Below are 19,046 nucleotides of genomic sequence, written 5' to 3'. Positions count from 1 at the left end.
CAGAACGTATGAAAAGAAGCTTATTCTCGGATTCCTGATCCTTCAGTTTTGCTCTTTCTTCTACTGCAAAATACAATGTTGTTCTTTGTTGAAGTCGATCTAGACATTGATAAATATGAAGGAAAAAGCAGTTTTAACTTGGTTTGAGTGAATGAATTCATTTTATACATAAAATCCGAAATCGTGCAGAACTCATGAAAATAAGCTTATTCTCGGATTCCTAAAACTTTTGATTTGCTCTTTCTTTTATTGCAAAGTACAACGTTGTTTTTTTGTTTAAATCTATCGAGACATTGATAAATATGAAGGTAAAAGCCGGTTTAACATAGTTTGAGTGAAGGAATTAATTTTATAGATAAAATCCCAAATCATGCAGAACTCCTCAAAAGGGAGGTATGGCTTAATCACAAGTGTGGCTCTTTCTCATTCAGGGTAATATGAGGAAGTTTATGCTTGAAATATATGTAGAAATGGGTACATATGAAGGACAAAGCAGTGTTAACTTAGTTTGCGTGAAGAAATTCATTTTATACATAAAATCCGAAATCGTGCAGAACTCATGAAAATAAGCTTATTCTCGGATTCCTAAAACTATTGATTTGCACTTTCTTTTACTGCAAAGTACAACGTTGTTTTTTGTTGAAATCTATCTAGACATTGATAAATACCAGCCGAAACTCTGCTGCCGCTTTTGATAATTTATGGTTGGGCATTCTTACCTTTTCTTACCCGCTTTTTACAAATTATGATCTTACATTCACACCTACTTGCAGTCAAACACCTTCTCATCCACTTATGATCATGTGCGGTTGGGCTTTCGCACCTTTTCTTACCCATTTTTCAGTAATTATGGGTGGACATTCAGACCTTCTTGCAGCCGAAAACCTCCGCTCCTCTTTTGATCATACATTGTCGGGCATTCACACCTTGTCTTACCCGCTTTTTACAAACTTTAGTCGGACATTCAAACCTTCTTGCAGCTGAACCACCTCCACTCCCTGTTTTGATCATATATGGTCTGGCAATAGTACCTTTTCTTACCCGTTTGTGAGTAATTATGGCTGGACATTCACACCTTCTTGCAGCCAAGCACAACCTCTCCCGCTTTTGATGATATATGGTCCGGCATTCTTACCTTTTCTAACACATTTTTCAGCAATTATGGTCGGACATTCACACCTACTCACAGACGAACACCTCCGCTCCCACATTTGATAGTGTATAGTCGGATATTCTCACCCTTTCTCATCAGCTTTTTGCAAATTATGATCTGATATTCACACCTACTTGCAGTCGAACAGCTCTGCTCCCGCTTTTGATTATGTTTGGTTGGATATTCGAACATTTTCTCAATGCTTTTTACAAACTTTGGTCGGACGTTCACACCGTCTTGCAGCCGAACACCTCTGCTCCCGCTTTTGATGGTGTATAGTCGGGCTTTCGAGCCTTTTCTTCCCCGATTTTTACAAATTATGGTTGGACATTCAGACCTTGCAGCCGAAAACCTCCGCTCCCTCTTTTGATCATACATTGTCGGGCATTCGCCCCTTGTCTTACACGGTTTTTACAAACTTTAGTCAGACATTCACACCTTGCAGCTGAACCACCTCCATTCCCTGTTTTGATCATGTGTGGTCTGGAAATACTACCTTTTCTTCCCCCGTTTGTGAGTAATTATGGCTGGACATTCACACCTACTTGCAGCCGAAAAACCACCTCTCCCGCTTTTGATGATGTATTGTCCGGCATTCTAGTCTTTTCTATCACATTTTTCAGCAATTATGATCTGACATTCACACCTACTTGCAGTCGAACAGCTCTGCTCCCGCTTTTGATTATGTTCGGTTGGATATTCAAACCTTTTCTTAACTGCTTTTTACAAACTTTGGTCGGACGTTCACACCTTCTTGCAGCCGAACACCCCCGCTTCCGCTTTTGATGGTATATATTCAGGTATTCGAACCTTCTCTTACCAGCTTTTTACAAACTATGGTTGGACTTTCATACCTTCTTGTAGCTGAAAAACTCCACTCCTGCTTTTGATGATTTATGGTTGGACATTCGCATCTTTTCCTACCCATTTTTCAGTAATTATGGGTGGATATTCACATCTTCTTGCAGCTGAACACCTCCTCTCCCGCTAATGATCATGTAAGGTTTGATATTCGAAAATTTTCTTTCATGTTTTAAAGCAATTATTAATGGACATTCACACCTACTTGCAGCCGAACACCACCTCTCCCGCTTTTGATGATGTATGGACCGGCATTCTTACCTTTTCTAACACATTTTTCAGCAATTATGGTTGGAGAATCACACCTACTCACAGCCGAACAACTCCGCTACCGCATTTGATGGTGTATAGTCGGGCATTCTCACCCTTTCTCATCAGCTTTTTGCAAATTATGATCTGACATTCACACCTACTTGCAGTCGAACAGCTCTGCTCCCGCTTTTGATTATGTTTGGTTGGATATTCGAAACTTTTCTTTACTGCTTTTTACAAACTTTGGTTGGACGTTCACACCTTCTTGCAGCCGAACACCTCCGCTTCCGCTTTTGATGGTATATATTCGGGCATTCGAACCTTTTCTTACCCGCTTTTTACAAACCATGGTCGGACTTTCACACCTTCTTGTAGCCGAACAACTCCGCTCCCGCTATTGATTGTGTACAGTCGGGTATTTTAACCTTTTCTTACCCGCTTTTTACCAACTATTGTTGGACATTCACACCGTCTTACAGCGGAACACCTCCGCTCCCTCTTTTGATGGTGTATGTTCGGGCATTCGAACCTTTTCTTACCCGCATTTTACGAACTATGGTCGGACATTCAAAACTTCTTTTAGCCGAACACATCCACTCCTGCTTTTGATGATGTACGGTTGAGCATTCGCACCTTTTCTTACCCATTTTTTACAAACTATGGTCGGACATTCACACCTTCTTGCAGCTGAACACCTCCTCTCCCGCTTATGATGATGTGTGCTTTGATATTCGAAAATTTTCTTTCATGTTTTCTAGCAATTATTGATGGACATTCAGACCTTCTTGCAGCTGAACACCTCCGCTCCCGCTTTTGATGATGTATAGTCGGGCTTTCGAGCCTTTTCTTCCCCGGTTTTTACAAAATTATTGTTGGACATTCAGACCTTCTTGCAGCCGAAAACCTCCGCTCCCTCTTTTGATCATACATTGTCGGGCATTCGCACCTTTTCTTACCCGCTTTTTACAAACCAGGGTCGGACTTTCACACCTTTTAGTAGCCGAACAACTCCGCTCCCGCTATTGATTGTGTACAGTCGGGTATTTTCACCTTTTCTTACTCGCTTTTTACCAACTATGGTCAGACATTCATACCTTCTTACAGTGGAACACCTCCGCTCCCTCTTTTGATGGTGTATGTTCGGGCATTCGAACCTTTTCTTACCCGCTTTTTACAAACTATGGTCGGACATTAAAACCTTCTTGTAGCCGAACACATCCACTCCTGCTTTTGATGATGTATGGTTGGGCATTCGTACCTTTTCTTACCCATTTTGCAGTAATTATGGGTGGACATTCACACCTTTTTGCATTTTAACACCTCCTCTCCCGCTTATGATCATGTGCGGTTTGATATTTGAAAATTCTCTTCCATGTTTTCTAGCAATTATTGATGGACATTCAGACCTTCTTGCAGCTGAACACCTCCGCTCCAGCTGTTGATGGTGTATAGTCGGGCTTTCGAGCCTTTTCTTCCCCGATTTTTACAAATTATGGATGGACATTCAGACCTTCTTTCAGCTGAAAACCTCCGCTCCCTCTTTTGATCATACATTGTCGGGCAATCGCACCTTTTCTTACCCGCTTTTTCAATTCATGGTCGGACTTTGACACCTTTTAGTAGCGGAACAACTCTGCTCCCGCCATTGATTGTGTACAATAGGGTATTTTAACCTTTTCTTACCCGCTTTTTGCCAATTACTGTTGGACATTCCCACCTTCTTACAGCGGAACACCTCCGCTCCCTCCTTTGATGGTGTATGTTCGGGCATTCGAACCTTTTCTTACCCGCTTTTTACAAACTATGGTCAGACATTCAAACCTTCTTGTAGCCGAACACATCCACTCCTGCTTTTGATGATGGGTATTCAAACCTACTTGTTGCCCGCTTTTCATTAATTATGGGTGGACAAACACACCTTGTCGCAGCCAAACACCTCCGCTCCCTGTTAGGATCATGTATGGTTGGGCATTCGTACCTTTTCTTACCCATTTTGCAGTAATTATGGGTGGACATTCACACCTTCTTGCATTTGAACACCTCCTCTCCCGCTTAGATCATGTGCGGTTTGATATTCGAAAATTCTCTTCCATGTTTTCTAGCAATTATTGATGGACATTCAGACCTTCTTGCAGCTGAACACCTCCGCTCCAGCTGTTGATGGTGTATAGTCGGGCTTTCGAGCCTTTTCTTCCCAGATTTTTACAAAATATGGATGGACATTCAGACCTTGTTTCAGCCGAAAACCTCCGCTCCCTCTTTTGATGGCGTATGTTCGGGCATTCGAACCTTTTCTTACCCGCTTTTTACAAACTATGGTCAGACATTCACACCTTCTTGCAGCCGAACACTTCCGCTCTACCTTTTAGTGTTCTATGGGGTATTCACACCTTTTTTTTCACCGCATTTTATAGATTATGGTTGTAAATTCTCACCCACTCTTATCCGAAGACCTCTCCTCCTGCTTTGGTTAATATATAGTCGGGCATTCGAACCTTTTCTTACCCGCTTTTTACAAATTATGGTCGAACATTCACACCTACTTGCAGCCGAACACCTCCGCTCCCGCTTTTGATGGTGTATAGTCGGGCTTTCGAGCCTTTTCTTCCCCGGTTTTTACAAATTATGGTTGGACATTCAGACCTTGCAGCCGAAAACCTCCGCTCCCTCTTTTGATCATACATTGTCAGGCATTCGCACCTACTTGCAGCCGAATACTTCCGCTCCACCTTTTAGTGATGTATGGTTGGCATTTGCACCTTTTCTTACCCTTTCTTACCCTACTGATTGCTTAAGATTAAGTTGTTTTTTCTCAAACTACAACATTTTTTTAATTGTTGAAACTTGATTTGAAGTGGATAAATAAGGAGGACAAACAGTTTTGAGTCAGGCTGATAGAAGGAATTAATTTTATAGCAAAATCTGTATTTCGTCATATGTCGAGAGATGCTTATTGCTGAAGAAGTACAAAGTACAACGTTGTTTATCGTTGAAACTTGATTAGACATGAATAGATATGAAGGACAAAGCAGTCTTAACTTGGTTAGAGTTAAGGTTTTATAGGAGAATCCGAATTCGTGCATAACTCGTAAAATAGAGCTTATTTTCGGATTCCTGAAGAATGAGTCTGGTTCTTTCTCATAATACAAAGTTTGTTGTTTATTGTTGAAACTTCATCAGAAGTGAAGAAATAAATGAATGCCTATCAACAAATGTGGGATCTAAACTCTAGTGCTTCCTCTAAAATAATTTCCTTTCTCAATTCAGAAATGTGTGTGTGTAAGTTACAACACCCGTGACACCAAAACGGCTTTCTTTTCTCTCTTTTCTCTACACTCTGCACTGTGAGAACACACACCAAATCAGAAAGGCTTTTTTCTCTCTTTTCTACATTATGGACTGTGGGGACACAAAACCGCTCTCTCTTTTTTTTTTTGATTGTGTGCCAGGGCGTTGTCTCACGTATTAGATTATGCTTACGATACGAATGGGTTTATCAGTCACATCAGAATCCATACATACTGATCCTCCCGTAATAAAATGGTCGGATCTTATCAAACACACTTTGTTTCTTGTGACAATCAAGTCAGCGAAACAGCGTATACACGTCAAGACACTGAATCAAGTTTGCCACAAGAACTCATAAGTTTGGCAGTATTGCTCTGCCGTCAGCAATCATACACCCATTTTATTTTCGTGAGACATGTGCAGGCACCTGTTCATCTACTGTTCTATCACTATGAATTAGTTTATCTATTATCAATAAGGATACTTCTACAACTACTATCAAAGTATGTCCAGACTTCTTATGTTGTCAGTTGCTATATATGAATAAGTGGGTAGCTACTGACAAGCATTAAGCATGTCACACAGCCCAAACATATAACATTTCAGGACACACCACACAGTTAACAACCACCGTGAAGTGTCAAAGCCCAAACATGTAACATTCAACAGGACACTTACACAAGACATTCTAATCAAACAGTCAGACAACATACAAGAACATATACCCCAGCCGGCATTGCTCCCTGCCTATTTTCCTACAGCTCACTATGTGTGCGCACACCTTTATTCACAAACTCTTCAACTTATACTCTTTTACCGAAGCTGCTACAGCTCGATTGGCCGAATACCGAATAATCCTAATTCGGTGAATTTGACATCTGCCTTACATGTAACAGATTAGCGGTTTAGCAGTTTTAATTTAGTTTGAGTGAAGGAATTCATTTTATAGCAAAATCCGAAATCGTGAAGAACTCATGAAAGTAAGCTTATTCTCGGATTCCTGAAACTTTAGATTTGCTATTTCTTTTACTGCAAAGTACAACGTTGGTTTTTTTTGTTTAAATCTTTCAAGACATGGTAAATATGAAGGACAAAGCAGTTTTAACATAGTTTGAGTGAAGGAATTCATTTTATTGATAAAATCCCAAGAGTCTGCTGAGAAAAGAGAGTGAATGCGAAGTAGACTTTAACACGGCTCTGGGAGCGAGCCGAGTGCGGGCTAACCGGGAGAATTGCTTGAAAGAAACGCGACACCGAATGAGCGGTCAGAACAAAGCCTCAATACGGTTTTCCCGTGGTGTTTTTGTTGCTGCCTTGTCTTTTGCACAGAGTAAAAGACAAGGCAGCCATCGAATAGGGCCCGATTGTTCCTACTTGGTCAGCCGAGGAGCAAGGGGGGGGGGGGGGGGGGGGGGGGGGAGCAAGCGTTTCAACCAAGCAAAGCTCACCATGGGGAAGGTGGCTATGCCAACTAGCCTGATGCCCTGCTCCCGCAGTGACGGATAATCGTACTCTGGTTTCTCTTCATAACGTACAAGTCTTTCACCTTTTACTAAAGACTTCTGTGGAGAGCAGCACTAATGAGTTGTTTCTATTTTTGGCAGGCTTTACCTTTGCGGGTGAAGCCCTTTCTGTCTGTGCAAAAGAAATCTTGTTACTGTGCAGAGTGACTTCTCTGAGTAGAGTCGCCTTACTTGTTGCGACTGTGCCGATGTTCGAAGCTGGAGTGCAAAGTTGTTGCTTGAATGGTGCTTGCTGGAGCGTGCGGGAGTGCAAAGTTATACCATTTAAAAGGGCTGAAGAGTGCTCAGTGCAGCGGGTGGGCGGAGGTGCAAAGTGACACTCTGGCCACCTATGGCCATAAAAAGAACAGGGGTGTTAGCGGACAAGTGCGCATTGTGCCAGGAAGGGCCCTCGGACGTGAAAAAGTGGACAGTTGTCGCTTCTCGGCCTTTTGGCTAAGATCAAGTGTAGTATCTGTTCTTATCAGTTTAATATCTGATATGTCCTCTATACGAGGACTACATATTAAATGGATTTTTAGCAATAGGAGTTGAAAAAGTAGCTTGCTCCGTTCACTCCAAGCATTGACCCCGTACTGCAGTGCCGCTGGGAACGGTGCGCTCTTCTCTACTCTTGTGAAAAAGCAAACAGCGGTGCAGGATGCAAGTTTCAGGGAGCCCAAGATGAAACTTTCTTTTAGTCTGCTGAGAAAAGAGAGTGAATGCGATGTAGACTTTAACCCGGCTATGGGAGCGAGCCGAGTGTCGGCTAACCGGGAGAATTGCTTGAAAGAAACGCCATACCAAATGAGCGGTCAGAACAAAGCCTCAATACGGTGTTCCCGTTGTGTTTTTGTTGCTGCCGCTGTTTGCTTTTTCACAAGAGCGCACCTGTTGAGGGGGGCTCTGGGGGGGCCTGGGTGATGGTGGGTCTCAGGCCCGGGCTGCTGCGACTGGTGTGACCGGGTGGTTTGTTTGTTTGTTTTTTGTTGTTGTTTGTTTGTTTTTTGTAGAGGTCCTCCGGAGTGGGGTTGGGTTGAGTGGGGTGGGGCGGGATGGGTACCTTCTGGGGTACAGTAGCTCCCAGAATATGGTCGCTGCAGGCCCCGAGCCTGGTGGACATCAGGCCCTCCTGTCCTGTGTTGGCTCCCTGGTAGCGGGGATGCCTATTGCAGCCAGTCCCTGGCTGCCCCCAGTGTATATCCCCATTTTCCCTTCTGGCTCCTGTACACAGCACACACTCACACATGAAGGGTTTTGGGGGCGTGTGTGTTCGGTGGGGTGTAGTGGACTCTGCAGTAGTTGCACTCTGCAGTTCCCACCCCTGTTTTAATTACACCTTAGACATTACTACTTATCAAACACACTCACACACACACATTAGGTCTTGGGGGGTGGTTACACTGAGTGGCATCTGGTGGGCGGGGCTCTTTGGGTATGTAGGCTGCCCAGAGGGCCACGCTCCCAGTTCTACAAGTTTGGCTGCCCCTCAATTTTAATTGCTCACTATTAGAAAATATTGAAGAGCCAGAAGGGTGAGGGGAGGGGTCTTCTTCGCACACCCCTGCTTCCTGGTTGCTGCTCGGGGCGGGAGGGGCCAGGAGGATTAATTAATTGTTCTGCTGGTTTGGGATCTGTGGTGGCTGGGGGGCTGCTGGCCCCCTGGTGTGCCCGCTGCACTACACCCCAGCGGAGTCGAGGGAGGGAGGACGTGTGGATGTATGGGACATGAAAGTGTGTGTGGTAATGATTGGGCCTGGATCTTGGACTTGCTGTCGCCTGGCCTGCCTGTGCTTCTCCCGATGGGGGGGGCGGCGTGGCCTCTCTCCGCTGCTCGCGACTTCACCCACCTGTGGGCACGTCTTGACTCCCAGGGCACTTGGCCAGGGGTGCTGGGGCAGGCGCTGACCCACTGTGTGGCTGTCTGGGGCGCTTGGCCCTCCTGGGTATTGGGTGGGGCCTCTGTCGGGGGGTTTGGGGGCGCTCGGGCTCCTGGGGCCCGGATCCAGTGCACGGCCCATGTCTGGGCGGCTGGGGCCTGGCGACGTCGGTGGGCTGTTGCCCCTGGCTCCCGGAGGGCCTCTGCCCTATGCTTATGGGGGCTCTTTCCGGGGGCTTCCTCTGCAGTCTTCTGGGTGGATGCGTGGTTGCCCCTGCGGTGGGCTTCCTGGGTTCTGTGCTCTGTGGGGGCTGCTGGTGGCCTGGGTCTTGTGGCCCTCTCTGCCTGCTTCTGATTGCTTGGGGGGGCTGTGGATTGTGGCCCTGTACGCTTATACACTCATAACTAAGCACGGTTATCATGTAGGTCCTGTGCCATGGGTGTTGCATGTTCTCACACACACACAACCACATTCATTAGTCCAGTAGCATGGTCGCTAAGCAGTTGATGTATTATCATGTCGTCTCAGGTCATCTATATCCACAGCTGTGTTGTATGCGATGTATGTTCTGTTTTTCTCTTCTTTCCTCTTCTTCTTTCCTTGTCCCCCGGTCCGGTTCAGTTCTATTACATGTCATATATTGTAAACAGAAATAAATAAATGGGCATCAAGGGGAGCTTTACATTTATAAAACTTCCCTTGGCAAAGCAAATCTGTTTGGCATCAAAGGTATTCAGACTACAATTCTGCTGCCATAATGCTGAACACGATAAGGGGAAAAAAAAAAAAAGTAAAGAAGACAGTTCTGCCGAAAGCCAGGGACTAGACCTGTTCTAAGTTCTGTACTTTTTAAAAGGGAGCCAACACAGGACAGGAGGGCCTGATGTCCACCAGGCTCGGGGCCTGCAGCGACCATATTCTGGGAGCTACTGTACCCCCAGAAGGTACCCATCCCGCCCCACCCCACTCAACCCAACCCCACTCCGGAGGACCTCTACAAAAAACAAACAAACAACAACAAAAAACAAACAAACAAACCACCCGGTCACACCAGTCGCAGCAGCCCGGGCCTGAGACCCACCATCACCCAGGCCCCCCCAGGCCCCCCCTCAACAGGTGCGCTCTTGTGAAAAAGCAAACAGCGGCAGCAACAAAAACACAACGGGAACACCGTATTGAGGCTTTGTTCTGACCGCTCATTTGGTATGGCGTTTCTTTCAAGCAATTCTCCCGGTTAGCCCGCACTCGACTCGCTCCCAGAGCCGTGTTAAAGTCTACTTCGCATTCACTCTCTTTTCTCAGCAGACTAAAAGAAAGTTTCATCTTGGGCTCCCTGAAACTTGCATCCTGCACCGCTGTTTGCTTTTTCACAAGAGTAGAGAAGAGCGCACCGTTCCCAGCGGCACTGCAGTACGGGGTCAATGCTTGGAGTGAACGGAGCAAGCTACTTTTTCAACTCCTATTGCTAAAAATCCATTTAATATGTAGTCCTCGTATAGAGGACATATCAGATATTAAACTGATAAGAACAGATACTACACTTGATCTTAGCCAAAAGGCCGAGAAGCGACAACTGTCCACTGGTTCACGTCCGAGGGCCCTTCCTGGCACAATGCGCACTTGTCCGCTAACACCCCTGTTCTTTTTATGGCCATAGGTGGCCAGAGTGTCACTTTGCACCTCCGCCCACCTGCTGCACTGAGCACTCTTCAGCCCTTTTAAATGGTATAACTTTGCACTCCCGCACGCTCCAGCAAGCACCATTCAAGCAACAACTTTGCACTCCAGCTACGAACATCGGCACAGTCGCAACAAGTAAGGCGACTCTACTCAGAGAAGTCACTCTGCACAGTAACAAGATTTCTTTTGCACAGACAGAAAGGGCTTCACCCGCAAAGGTAAAGACTGCCAAAAATAGAAACAACTCATTAGTGCTGCTCTCCACAGAAGTCTTTAGTAAAAGGCGAAAGACTTGTACGTTATGAAGAGAAACCAGAGTACGATTATCCGTCACTGCGGGAGCAGGGCATCAGGCTAGTTGTATAGCCACCTTCCCCATGGTGAGCTTTGCTTGGTTGAGACGCTTGCTCCCCCCCCCCCCCCCCCCCCCCCCCCTTGCTCCTCGGCTGACCAAGTAGGAACAATCGGGCCCTATTCGATGGCTGCCTTGTCTTTTACTCTGTGCAAAAGACAAGGCAGCAACAAAAACACCACGGGAAAACCGTATTGAGGCTTTGTTCTGACCGCTCATTCGGTGTCGCGTTTCTTTCAAGCAATTCTCCCGGTTAGCCCGCACTCGGCTCGCTCCCACAGCCGTGTTAAAGTCTACTTCGCATTCACTCTCTTTTCTCAGCAGACTTTTGGGATTTTATCAATAAAATGAATTCCTTCACTCAAACTATGTTAAAACTGCTTTGTCCTTCATATTTACCATGTCTTGAAAGATTTAAACAAAAAAAACAACGTTGTACTTTGCAGTAAAAGAAATAGCAAATCTAAAGTTTCAGGAATCCGAGAATAAGCTTACTTTCATGAGTTCTTCACGATTTCGGATTTTGCTATAAAATGAATTCCTTCACTCAAACTAAATTAAAACTGCTAAACCGCTAATCTGTTACATGTAAGGCAGATGTCAAATTCACCGAATTAGGATTATTCGGTATTCGGCCAATCGAGCTGTAGCAGCTTCGGTAAAAGAGTATAAGTTGAAGAGTTTGTGAATAAAGGTGTGCGCACACATGGTGAGCTGTAGGAAAATAGGCAGGGAGCAATGCCGACTGGGGTATATGTTCTTGTATGTTGTCTGACTGTTTGATTTGAATGTGTTGTGTAAGTGTCCTGTTGAATGTTACATGTTTGGGCTTTGACACGCTTCACTGTGGTTGTTAACTGTGTGGTGTGTCCTGAAATGTTATATGTTTGGGCTGTGTGACATGCTTAATGCTTCTCAGTAGCTACCCACTTATTCATATATAGCAACTGACAACGTAAGAAGTCCGGACATACTTTGATAGAGTAGTTGTAGAAGTATCCCTTATTGATAATAGATAAACTAATTCATAGTGATAGAACAGTAGATGAACAGGTGCCTGCACATGTCTCACGAAAATAAAATTGATGTATGATTGCTGACGGCAGAGCAATACTGCCAAACTTATGAGTTCTTGTGGCAAACTTGATTCAGTGTCTTGACGTGTATACGCTGTTTCGCTGACTTGATTGTCACAAGAAACAAAGTGTGTTTGATAAGATCCGACCATTTTATTACGGGAGGATCAGTATGTATGGATTCTGATGTGACTGATAAAACCCATTCGTATCTTAAGCACAATCTAATACGTGAGACAACGCCCTGGCACACGATTAAAAAAAAAAGAGAGAGCGGTTTTGTGTCCCCACAGTCCATAATGTAGAAAAGAGAGAAAAAAGCCTTTCTGATTTGGTGTGTGTGCTCACAGTGCAGAGTGTAGAGAAAAGAAAGCCGTTTTGGTGTCACGGGTGTTGTGACTTACACACACACATTTCTAAATTGAGAAAGGAAATTATTTTAGAGGAAGCACTAGAGTTTAGATCCAACATTTGTTGATAGGCATTCATTTATTTCTTCACTTCTGATAAAAATGATAAGACTGACCTAAAGAATTGGAGGCCCATCACACTTTTAAACTTTGACTGTAAACTTTTTAGCAAGGTTTTAACGACACGGATGTCCTCTGTTTTAGAGGAGGTAATTCACCCAGACCAGGCTTGTGCCATCTCAGAGAGACAACTCACCGACAGCCTCGTACTGATTCGAGACATCATTGATTACGCTAGAGACAGAAACACCCGGCTTGTCATCTTAAATTTAGACTTTGAAAAAGCTTTTGATCGGGTCTCGCATCAATATCTCTTTCAGGTGTTGCAGCAATCTAATAGGGCCCGATTGTTCCTACTTGGTGAGATTTCCTTGGTTGAGACGCTTGCTCCCCCCCCCTTGCTCCTCGGCTGACCAAGTAGGAACAATCGGGCCCTATTCGATGGCTGCCTTGTCTTTTACTCTGTGCAAAAGACAAGGCAGCCACAAACACCACGGGAACACCGTATTGAGGCTTTGTTCTGACCACTCATTCGGTGTCGCGTTTCTTTCAAGCAATTCTCCCGGTTAGCCCACACTCGGCTCGCTTCCAGAGCTGTGTTAAAGTCTACTTCGCATTCACTCTCTTTTCTCAGCAGATTAAAAGAAAGTTTCATCTTGGGCTCCCTGAAACTTCCATCCTGCACCGCTGTTTGCTTTTTCACAAGAGCAGAGAAGAGCGCACCGTTCCCAGCGGCACTGCAGTACTGGGTCGATGCTTGGAGTGAACGGAGCAAGCTTCTTTTTCAACTCCTATTCTTAAAAATCCATTTAATATGTAGTCCTCGTATAGAGGACACATTAAACTGATAAGAACAGATACTACACTTGATCTTAGCCAAAAGGCCGAGAAGCGATAACTGTCCACTGTTTCAGGTCCGAGGGCCCTTGCTGGCACAATGCGCACTTGTAGCAGTGTTCTTTTTATGGCCATAGGTGGCCAGAGTGTCACGTTGCACCTCCGCCCACCCGCTGCACTGAGCACTCTTCAGCCCTTTTAAATGGTATAACTTTGCACTCCCGCATGCTCCAGCAAGCACCATTCAAGCAACAACTTTGCACTCCAGCTTCGAATATCGGCACAATCGCAACAAGTAAGGCGACTCTACTCAGAGAAGTCACTCTGCACAGTAACAAGATTTCTTTTGCACAGACAGAAAGGGCTTCACCCGCAAAGGTAAAGCCTGCCAAAAATAGAAACAACTCATTAGTGCTGCTCTCCACGAAAGTCTTTAGTAAAAGGCGAAAGACTTGTATGTTATGAAGAGAAACCAGAGTACGATTATCCGTCACTGCGGGAGCAGGGCATCAGGCTAGTTGCCATAGCCACCTTCCCCATGGTGAGCGTTGCTTGGTTGAAACGCTTGCCCCTGTGCAATCGACAAGGCAGCAACAAAAACACCACGGGAACACCGTATTGAGGCTTTGTTCTGACCGCTCATTCGGTGTCGCGTTTCTTTCAAGCAATTCTCCCGGTTAGCCCGCACTCGGCTCGCTCCCAGAGCCGTGTTAAAGTCTACTTCGCATTCACTCTCTTTTCTCAGCAGACTCTTGGGATTTTATCAATAAAATGAATTCCTTCACTCAAACTATGTTAAAACTGCTTTGTCCTTCATATTTACCATGTCTTGAAAGATTTAAACAAAAAACCAACGTTGTACTTTGCAGTAAAAGAAATAGCAAATCTAAAGTTTCAGGAATCCGAGAATAAGCTTACTTTCATGAGTTCTTCACGATTTCGGATTTTGCTATAAAATGAATTCCTTCACTCAAACTAAATTAAAACTGCTAAACCGCTAATCTGTTACATGTAAGGCAGATGTCAAATTCACCGAATTAGGATTATTCGGTATTCGGCCAATCGAGCTGTAGCAGCTTCGGTAAAAGAGTATATAAGTTGAAGAGTTTGTGAATAAAGGTGTGTGCACACATAGTGAGCTGTAGGAAAATAGGCAGGGAGCAATGCCGGCTGGGGTATATGTTCTTGTATGTTGTCTGACTGTTTGATTTGAATGTGTTGTGTAAGTGTCCTGTTGAATGTTACATGTTTGGGCTTTGACACGCTTCACTGTGGTTGTTAACTGTGTGGTGTGTCCTGAAATGTTATATGTTTGGGCTGTGTGACATGCTTAATGCTTCTCAGTAGCTACCCACTTATTCATATATAGCAACTGACAACGTAAGAAGTCCGGACATACTTTGATAGAGTAGTTGTAGAAGTATCCTTATTGATAATAGATAAACTAATTCATAGTGATAGAACAGTAGATGAACAGGTGCCTGCACATGTCTCACGAAAATAAAATTGATGTATGATTGCTGACGGCAGAGCAATACTGCCAAACTTATGAGTTCTTGTGGCAAACTTGATTCAGTGTCTTGACGTGTATACGCTGTTTCGCTGACTTGATTGTCACAAGAAACAAAGTGTGTTTGATAAGATCCGACCATTTTATTACGGGAGGATCAGTATGTATGGATTCTGATGTGACTGATAAAACCCATTCGTATCTTAAGCACAATCTAATACGTGAGACAACGCCCTGGCACACGATAAAAAAAAAAAGAGAGAGCGGTTTTGTGTCCCCACAGTCCATAATGTAGAAAAGAGAGAAAAAAGCCTTTCTGATTTGGTGTGTGTGCTCACAGTGCAGAGTGTAGAGAAAAGAAAGCCGTTTTGGTGTCACGGGTGTTGTGACTTACACACACACATTTCTAAATTGAGAAAGGAAATTATTTTAGAGGAAGCACTAGAGTTTAGATCCAACATTTGTTGATAGGCATTCATTTATTTCTTCACTTCTGATAAAAATGATAAGACTGACCTAAAGAATTGGAGGCCCATCACACTTTTAAACTTTGACTGTAAACTTTTTAGCAAGGTTTTAACGACACGGATGTCCTCTGTTTTAGAGGAGGTAATTCACCCAGACCAGGCTTGTGCCATCTCAGAGAGACAACTCACCGACAGCCTCGTACTGATTCGAGACATCATTGATTACGCTAGAGACAGAAACACCCGGCTTGTCATCTTAAATTTAGACTTTGAAAAAGCTTTTGATCGGGTCTCGCATCAATATCTCTTTCAGGTGTTGCAGCAATCTAATAGGGCCCGATTGTTCCTACTTGGTGAGATTTCCTTGGTTGAGACGCTTGCTCCCCCCCCTTGCTCCTCGGCTGACCAAGTAGGAACAATCGGGCCCTATTCGATGGCTGCCTTGTCTTTTACTCTGTGCAAAAGACAAGGCAGCCACAAACACCACGGGAACACCGTATTGAGGCTTTGTTCTGACCACTCATTCGGTGTCGCGTTTCTTTCAAGCAATTCTCCCGGTTAGCCCACACTCGGCTCGCTTCCAGAGCTGTGTTAAAGTCTACTTCGCATTCACTCTCTTTTCTCAGCAGATTAAAAGAAAGTTTCATCTTGGGCTCCCTGAAACTTCCATCCTGCACCGCTGTTTGCTTTTTCACAAGAGCAGAGAAGAGCGCACCGTTCCCAGCGGCACTGCAGTACTGGGTCGATGCTTGGAGTGAACGGAGCAAGCTTCTTTTTCAACTCCTATTCTTAAAAATCCATTTAATATGTAGTCCTCGTATAGAGGACACATTAAACTGATAAGAACAGATACTACACTTGATCTTAGCCAAAAGGCCGAGAAGCGATAACTGTCCACTGTTTCAGGTCCGAGGGCCCTTGCTGGCACAATGCGCACTTGTAGCAGTGTTCTTTTTATGGCCATAGGTGGCCAGAGTGTCACGTTGCACCTCCGCCCACCCGCTGCACTGAGCACTCTTCAGCCCTTTTAAATGGTATAACTTTGCACTCCCGCATGCTCCAGCAAGCACCATTCAAGCAACAACTTTGTACTCCAGCTTCGAATATCGGCACAATCGCAACAAGTAAGGCGACTCTACTCAGAGAAGTCACTCTGCACAGTAACAAGATTTCTTTTGCACAGACAGAAAGGGCTTCACCCGCAAAGGTAAAGCCTGCCAAAAATAGAAACAACTCATTAGTGCTGCTCTCCACGAAAGTCTTTAGTAAAAGGCGAAAGACTTGTATGTTATGAAGAGAAACCAGAGTACGATTATCCGTCACTGCGGGAGCAGGGCATCAGGCTAGTTGCCATAGCCACCTTCCCCATGGTGAGCGTTGCTTGGTTGAAACGCTTGCCCCTGTGCAATCGACAAGGCAGCAACAAAAACACCACGGGAACACCGTATTGAGGCTTTGTTCTGACCGCTCATTCGGTGTCGCGTTTCTTTCAAGCAATTCTCCCGGTTAGCCCGCACTCGGCTCGCTCCCAGAGCCGTGTTAAAGTCTACTTCGCATTCACTCTCTTTTCTCAGCAGACTCTTGGGATTTTATCTATAAAATGAATTCCTTCACTCAAACTATGTTAAAACTGCTTTGTCCTTCATATTTACCATGTCTTGAAAGATTTAAACAAAAAAAACCAACGTTGTACTTTGCAGTAAAAGAAATAGCAAATCTAAAGTTTCAGGAATCCGAGAATAAGCTTACTTTCATGAGTTCTTCACGATTTCGGATTTTGCTATAAAATGAATTCCTTCACTCAAACTAAATTAAAACTGCTAAACCGCTAATCTGTTACATGTAAGGCAGATGTCAAATTCACCGAATTAGGATTATTCGGTATTCGGCCAATCGAGCTGTAGCAGCTTCGGTAAAAGAGTATAAGTTGAAGAGTTTGTGAATAAAGGTGTGCGCACACATAGTGAGCTGTAGGAAAATAGGCAGGGAGCAATGCCGGCTGGGGTATATGTTCTTGTATGTTGTCTGACTGTTTGATTTGAATGTGTTGTGTAAGTGTCCTGTTGAATGTTACATGTTTGGGCTTTGACACGCTTCACTGTGGTTGTTAACTGTGTGGTGTGTCCTGAAATGTTATATGTTTGGGCTGTGTGACATGCTTAATGCTTCTCAGTAGCTACCCACTTATTCATATATAGCAACTGACAACGTAAGAAGTCCGGACATACTTTGATAGAGTAGTTGTAGAAGTATCCTTATTGATAATAGATAAACTAATTCATAGTGATAGAACAGTAGATGAACAGGTGCCTGCACATGTCTCACGAAAATAAAATTGATGTATGATTGCTGACGGCAGAGCAATACTGCCAAACTTATGAGTTCTTGTGGCAAACTTGATTCAGTGTCTTGACGTGTATACGCTGTTTCGCTGACTTGATTGTCACAAGAAACAAAGTGTGTTTGATAAGATCCGACCATTTTATTACGGGAGGATCAGTATGTATGGATTCTGATGTGACTGATAAAACCCATTCGTATCTTAAGCACAATCTAATACGTGAGACAACGCCCTGGCACACGATAAAAAAAAAAAGAGAGAGCGGTTTTGTGTCCCCACAGTCCATAATGTAGAAAAGAGAGAAAAAAGCCTTTCTGATTTGGTGTGTGTGCTCACAGTGCAGAGTGTAGAGAAAAGAAAGCCGTTTTGGTGTCACGGGTGTTGTGACTTACACACACACATTTCTAAATTGAGAAAGGAAATTATTTTAGAGGAAGCACTAGAGTTTAGATCCAACATTTGTTGATAGGCATTCATTTATTTCTTCACTTCTGATAAAAATGATAAGACTGACCTAAAGAATTGGAGGCCCATCACACTTTTAAACTTTGACTGTAAACTTTTTAGCAAGGTTTTAACGACACGGATGTCCTCTGTTTTAGAGGAGGTAATTCACCCAGACCAGGCTTGTGCCATCTCAGAGAGACAACTCACCGACAGCCTCGTACTGATTCGAGACATCATTGATTACGCTAGAGACAGAAACACCCGGCTTGTCATCTTAAATTTAGACTTTGAAAAAGCTTTTGATCGGGTCTCGCATCAATATCTCTTTCAGGTGTTGCAGCAATCTAATAGGGCCCGATTGTTCCTACTTGGTGAGATTTGCTTGGTTGAGACGCTTGCTCCCCCCCCTTGCTCCTCGGCTGACCAAGTAGGAACAATCGGGCCCTATTCGATGGCTGCCTTGTCTTTTACTCTGTGCAAAAGACAAGGCAGCCACAAACACCACGGGAACACCGTATTGAGGCTTTGTTCTGACCACTCATTCGGTGTCGCGTTTCTTTCAAGCAATTCTCCCGGTTAGCCCACACTCGGCTCGCTTCCAGAGCTGTGTTAAAGTCTACTTCGCATTCACTCTCTTTTCTCAGCAGATTAAAAGAAAGTTTCATCTTGGGCTCCCTGAAACTTCCATCCTGCACCGCTGTTTGCTTTTTCACAAGAGCAGAGAAGAGCGCACCGTTCCCAGCGGCACTGCAGTACTGGGTCGATGCTTGGAGTGAACGGAGCAAGCTTCTTTTTCAACTCCTATTCTTAAAAATCCATTTAATATGTAGTCCTCGTATAGAGGACACATTAAACTGATAAGAACAGATACTACACTTGATCTTAGCCAAAAGGCCGAGAAGCGATAACTGTCCACTGTTTCAGGTCCGA

General features: G+C 44.3%; 9 non-coding genes across 9 annotated transcripts; 2 read left to right on the top strand and 7 right to left on the bottom strand.

The window, feature by feature from the left end:
• Positions 1–7,062: 7,062 nt before the first annotated feature.
• On the top strand, positions 7,063–7,176 carry LOC140317383 (U5 spliceosomal RNA). Its single transcript, XR_011917702.1, has one exon. It is a non-coding gene; the product is annotated as a U5 spliceosomal RNA (small nuclear RNA).
• A 316-nt stretch (positions 7,177–7,492) lies between these two features.
• Positions 7,493–7,683, top strand: LOC140317140 (U2 spliceosomal RNA). The gene has a single exon (XR_011917483.1). It is a non-coding gene; the product is annotated as a U2 spliceosomal RNA (small nuclear RNA).
• Positions 7,684–10,316: 2,633 nt separating this feature from the next.
• On the bottom strand, positions 10,317–10,507 carry LOC140317128 (U2 spliceosomal RNA). The gene has a single exon (XR_011917472.1). It is a non-coding gene; the product is annotated as a U2 spliceosomal RNA (small nuclear RNA).
• Positions 10,508–10,823: 316 nt separating this feature from the next.
• Positions 10,824–10,937, bottom strand: LOC140317180 (U5 spliceosomal RNA). The gene has a single exon (XR_011917516.1). It is a non-coding gene; the product is annotated as a U5 spliceosomal RNA (small nuclear RNA).
• Positions 10,938–13,226: 2,289 nt separating this feature from the next.
• Positions 13,227–13,410, bottom strand: LOC140317074 (U2 spliceosomal RNA). The gene has a single exon (XR_011917422.1). It is a non-coding gene; the product is annotated as a U2 spliceosomal RNA (small nuclear RNA).
• Positions 13,411–13,718: 308 nt separating this feature from the next.
• LOC140317305 (U5 spliceosomal RNA) lies at positions 13,719–13,832 on the bottom strand. Its single transcript, XR_011917630.1, has one exon. It is a non-coding gene; the product is annotated as a U5 spliceosomal RNA (small nuclear RNA).
• Positions 13,833–16,032: 2,200 nt separating this feature from the next.
• Positions 16,033–16,216, bottom strand: LOC140317073 (U2 spliceosomal RNA). The gene has a single exon (XR_011917421.1). It is a non-coding gene; the product is annotated as a U2 spliceosomal RNA (small nuclear RNA).
• Positions 16,217–16,524: 308 nt separating this feature from the next.
• LOC140317304 (U5 spliceosomal RNA) lies at positions 16,525–16,638 on the bottom strand. Its single transcript, XR_011917629.1, has one exon. It is a non-coding gene; the product is annotated as a U5 spliceosomal RNA (small nuclear RNA).
• A 2,200-nt stretch (positions 16,639–18,838) lies between these two features.
• LOC140317071 (U2 spliceosomal RNA) lies at positions 18,839–19,022 on the bottom strand. The gene has a single exon (XR_011917420.1). It is a non-coding gene; the product is annotated as a U2 spliceosomal RNA (small nuclear RNA).
• Positions 19,023–19,046: the final 24 nt, after the last annotated feature.

This window comes from Leuresthes tenuis, unplaced genomic scaffold (assembly GCF_036924035.1).
Source record: "Leuresthes tenuis unplaced genomic scaffold, fLeuTen1.0.hap1 SCAF_10, whole genome shotgun sequence".
Classification (NCBI taxonomy): Eukaryota; Metazoa; Chordata; class Actinopteri; order Atheriniformes; family Atherinopsidae; genus Leuresthes; species Leuresthes tenuis.
This window is presented reverse-complemented; position numbering and strand designations above follow the sequence as displayed.